At 42.6% G+C, this 5,534-nt stretch overlaps 1 non-coding gene across 1 annotated transcript; it reads left to right on the forward strand.

Moving 5' to 3' along the window:
• The first annotated feature begins 4,835 nt into the window (after positions 1–4,835).
• Positions 4,836–4,954, forward strand: LOC138362109 (5S ribosomal RNA). The gene has a single exon (XR_011227419.1). It is a non-coding gene; the product is annotated as a 5S ribosomal RNA (ribosomal RNA).
• Positions 4,955–5,534: the final 580 nt, after the last annotated feature.

The raw sequence follows: 5,534 nt of genomic DNA on the forward strand, positions 1-5,534 counted from the left end.
TTAGACACCAATACTATTATAACAAAAACCTCTGTCACTGAAAGCAAATAGCTATAAAATGAGAATATTTATGAAACTGTCTGTGTGTGTTTCTCTCTCTCAGTGTCTGTCTGTCTGTCTGTCTGTCTGTCTGTCTGTCTGTCTGTCTGTCTGTCTGTCTGCCTGCCTGCCTGCCTGCCTGTCTGTCTGTCTGTCTGTCTGTCTGTCTGTCTGTCTGTCTGTCTGTCTGTCTGTCTGTCTGTCTGTCTGTCTTGTCTGTCTGTCTGTCTGTCTGTGTGTCTCTCTCTCTCTCTCTCTCTCTCTCTCTCTCTCTCTCTCTCTCTCTCTCTCTCTCTCTCTCTCTCTCTCTCTCTCTCTCTCTCTCTCTCAACACATATAAGCACTCGGTATCTTTTTTCTAGAGATTAGAGATTCATTGTTATGTTCCACATTAGGATTACTATGCAGGCCACCCTCTTAGGTTTGAAAATGTCAAGAAAACGGTTAATTTAAAATGTCATCTAACTTAACAGATTAAGCCAGAGGACCGAAAACAGAATAAAACAGGACTGGACAGTATATGTCACTTATACAAGCTGCTTTTATTTCTAGTACAGTATGACAATTTTTATTTTTGGGGGGGGGGGGGGGGGGGGGGTGATCCTTGACAGTGCATAAGAGTGAAAAGCGACGGCGTTTTGTTTGTAAGAGAACAGGTTGTACTACAAATGACTTGATTTATTGATATCACATGTATGTATGACACCTAAATTATGCTAGGAATGTCTGAAATCTCCTTAGAAGGATATTTTGGCCCTGAGAAGGGCCGAGTTTGGTGTATACTAGGGTGGTCGATTTAGCTTATGCACGCTCTCCACGGATACGGCGAGCAAGCTGAATGTCCTTTGGCATGATGGTGACACGCTTGGCGTGGATGGCACAGAGGTTAGTGTCCTCGAAGAGACCGACCAGGTAAGCCTCGGATGCCTCCTGTAAAGCCATGACGGCAGACGACTGGAAGCGAAGATCGGTCTTGAAGTCCTGGGCAATCTCGCGCACCAGACGCTGGAAGGGAAGTTTCCTGATGAGCAACTCGGTGCTCTTCTGGTAACGACGGATCTCACGCAGGGCGACCGTTCCGGGCCTGTAACGGTGAGGCTTCTTCACACCCCCTGTGGCAGGAGCAGACTTGCGTGCTGCCTTGGTGGCCAGCTGCTTACGAGGAGCCTTGCCTCCCGTGGACTTGCGAGCAGTCTGCTTGGTGCGAGCCATGGTGAACAACTGTGGTTTGTGATGGCCGGCGCCGAAAAATTTTTGCTTATATACGCCGTCTCGAGGCGCTTGCTCGAGCGCCATTGGCTGCTCGACTCGCCTACGTCACCCCGTTGCCCCTCCCCTCCTTCCTCTGGCTGCAGCCAACAGGCGGCTCACCTCAATCACTATTATCGCTGATTTTGCTCTATTTTTTGGATTTGTGCAAAAGTCATTTCACAGGGACGTGAAACAGACGAGTAGGCAACTGCAGTTTGTTTTGAAAGCGTTGTGAGAAAGCCGTGTCTACTCGACCACAAGCGTAAAGTAAGGGCAGGCAGGAGTTGCAATGCTACTAGTACGTCCGCTTGATGGGATATAGTCGGGAAATCGTGCGGCGTATGGGACCAACTAGCTCCCGTTTTCTGGTGCCTTGGGTGGGGCGCGATGCTGATTAGCAGATCTAAGACCACATCTGGAGTGAGCCCCCAGGGCACACCCAGCTGAGGGCTGCTGTCTCCGTGGGTGCTCAGAAAAGACGAAATGTTGTCACAGAGATCCGATTCCTTGCCTTCACTGCCTAGTCTGGTCATAACGATTTCAATGCCATGCAGCTGGGTTTAGCCCTGGCACTTTACCTCATACTGAAAACCCTTCCTCTCACCCCCACTAATTCTTCCCCTATCCCCACTTCCACGCTCACCCATCAGGGTATCTTGACCTATATTTAAATGAATGAATGAATGAATGGCATTCGTCAATTCGATTCACACAACTTCAACACCATGACTGGACGCGGCAAGGGAGGCAAGGGACTCGGAAAGGGTGGCGCCAAGCGTCATCGTAAGGTGCTACGTGACAACATCCAGGGCATCACCAAGCCCGCTATTCGTCGCTTAGCTCGTCGTGGCGGCGTGAAGCGTATTTCGGGTCTCATCTACGAAGAGACCCGTGGCGTCCTGAAGGTGTTCCTCGAGAACGTCATCCGTGATGCTGTAACCTACACGGAACACGCCAAGAGGAAGACCGTCACTGCTATGGACGTGGTGTACGCTCTGAAGCGCCAGGGTCGTACCCTCTACGGATTCGGCGGATAAGAGCTTGGCTAATCCATCGATTCCACCCACCACCACCTCAAAACGGGACCTAATTAGGTCCCTATACTTTTTTACTGAAGGGCTTAATAGACGATAACATAAATTGTTTTGATATCAGCTAGCACATTGGGTCTTATGAAATCTATTTTTTATCCTCGCATGCTTAAAGGGACTCTGATTGGGGAGGGAGGGGGGGGGGGGAGGGAAGGTTTGTTACGTTATATACTAGCAGAGCAGGATCATTGGTGGGGGGGGGGGGGGGGGGTGAGGGGGAGAGAGAGAGAGAGAGAGATCTTTCCCAACTCTTCCTTTTTACATGAGTGAGCTACCCGTTTTATTCATTTTATCCTTCTCAGAGCTGTTTTGATAGTATCCAAATGATGGTAAATGAAAAGGGAGGACACGAATATCTACCCAGAATTCAGGACTGGCAATCGATATGCATGTTTGAGTGCGAATCTTTTTCTCTCTCAACTTAGGTATACGTTTATGTCGTACCTAAAAGCGAGAACCACACTATTGGGACAAGTATGCAAGGCCCAATTTTCCTAACAAGCACAGTTAATTTTGTTATTTTCGAACATTTCTTTCCAAATTGGTTTATCCAATTAACAGTATTATATTAAGATCATGAATTGCTGGGTTAGGTTAGGTTAGGTTAGGTTAGGTTAGGTTAGGTTAGGTTAGGTTAGGTTAGCTTAGCTTAGGTTAGGTTAGCTTAGCTTAGCTTGGGTTAGCTTAGGTTAGGTTAGGTTAGCTTAGCTTGGGTTAGCATAGGTTAGGTTAGGTTTGATTACATTTCTATGTTAGATTTAACTCAAATTCAAAACAATTGCAGTCATTCGGCTTGTTAGTCAACTTGCCTCTAATAGGGGCAATTTGTCTAACAAGACTATTTAGTTTTGTGTGCATATATATATATTAATATATATATATATATATATAATATATATATATATATATATATATATATATATATATATATATATATATATATAGCTTCAAGACTCCGAACCAATATAGAAGCATCAAGAGGAAGTGCTTGTGTTATGGGCCAATAGGCCTTCTGCAGTTACTTCCATTCTTATGTTTTTATTCCCATTGGTTCGTGTTTTATCTTGTGTAAATGTCAATCACCTTACCCAAAACTTTGGTACCATATCACCTCACCCATGTGTATATATAAATATATATATATATATATATATATATATATATATATATATATATATAATATATATATATATATATATAATATATATATATATATATATATAATATACAGAGTAAATCTACCCCAAAAGTAATGATTTATTTGTCTACAAAACTAAACTCTTTTTGGAATCATATGAGGCCCCTCCACTGAGGGGGGAGGCCTGGATGTTTATTGTCATGTGTATTCATGCTGCTTGCATGTCGTCGTTTATTTTGCCTTTGTTGTTTTCTTGACAGCTTTCTTTGCCTTGGGTGGTTTGGGAGATTTTGAAGCTCTCTTTATTTTGGGCTTTTTGTTCCCAACAACAAGCTGCTGCTGCTGCTTCTTTTTCAAGGCTGTAGGTGGTTTGTTGCTTGTGGCGGCTTTCTTGGGAGTTACCACGGCCTTCTTTGCTGCTGTAGATGGTTTCTTGGTTGTGGTGGCTTTCTTGGGAGTTAGAACGGCCCTCTTCTCTGCTACGGCCAGCTTGAATGATCCACTAGCTCCACTTCCCTTGGTCTGAACAAGAATGCCGTCAGCCACTGCTTTCTTGAGAAATCTTCGGATGTAAATGGCGATCTTGGCAGCCTCGACTTTGTTGTTGGCAACAACGTACTTCTTGATTGCTTGTAGAGACGAGCCCTTACGGTCTTTGAGTGCTGCGACCGCGGCTAGAACCATTTGACTAGTTTTCGGGTGAGCAACCTGGACGCGAGGTTTCCTGGTGGTGGCCACCACAGCAGCAGCCTTCTTGGTAGGCTTTGCTTCTACCATGATGATGATGAGATAACCAAGGTGATGAGAGACGCTCAGACAGTCACGGGGGAATGATGCTGCCGCCGCTTGAGCCGAACCTATTTATGTGCCGGCACGGTACAGAAGCTGCAACCTGGCAACTCGTCCACCAATCACAACGGTTGGTTTTACGGCTCCGAAACCTGGATCCCATATCTTCTCTAAAATAGAAGCATTTGTTCATGTTCTTTGTAAAAGTATCATAAAGCAGGACAGATGAGACAAATATCATAAAAACTGAAGAGCAGATGAGCACACACATGTATGTATTACAAAAGAAAATCCACAAATTCATTAGAAATTGGCAGGGCAGGCTGAGGAAGTAGGTAGATGTAAAATGTCTGTAAATGGCGAAAGAACATAAACCCAAGACTGAATAAACGATGTTAAATATCCATGCCAAGGAGACAAAAATATGTTAGGATACAATTACCATTAAGACACCACAAGAAGGTCCGTATCCTGCCGTGATGACTAAAAAGAGTTGGTTATTAGCCACAATGTGTAGGCAGTCTCATGCCAACGGCCATACCACGTTGAGAACACCGCTTCTCGTCCGATCAGCGAAGTTAAGCAACGTTGGGTTTGGTTAGTACTTGGATGGGTGACCGCCTGGGAACACCAAATGCTGTTGGCAATAATGTTTTTTGTTTTGTTTTGTTTTGTTTCGTTTGTTTTTGTTTGAATGGCTGGCTCCACGGGAAATTCACGGAGTTGTGTGGAATAAGGCCTGGTAAAATGAATTAATATGTATGTCATGTTTAAAACAAACTCGCTTAATATAGTGTGTGAGGCTTTATACAAAAACAAACAACCAAAACAAAACATGTTGTGTATATATATATATATATATATATATATATATATATATATATATATATATATATATATATATATATATATATATATATATATATATATATATATATATATATATATATATATATATATATATATATATATATATATATATATATATATATATATATATATATATATATATATATATATATATATATATATATATATATATATAGCTTAATCCGGGTTTGAACTCGCAACTCCAAGAATACGCATCACTTATATACACTTTACCACTGGACCACAGCTGCAGGACACAAGCTTGATGCTGAGGTATCAATTTAATGACGTAAATGCCATTTCCACAAATAAATGATAATTTAAAAGTATTTGTATGTACAAATCTTTTCTGTTTA

The sequence above is a fragment of the Procambarus clarkii genome, unplaced genomic scaffold (assembly GCF_040958095.1).
Source record: "Procambarus clarkii isolate CNS0578487 unplaced genomic scaffold, FALCON_Pclarkii_2.0 HiC_scaffold_1221, whole genome shotgun sequence".
Lineage (NCBI taxonomy): Eukaryota > Metazoa > Arthropoda > Malacostraca > Decapoda > Cambaridae > Procambarus > Procambarus clarkii.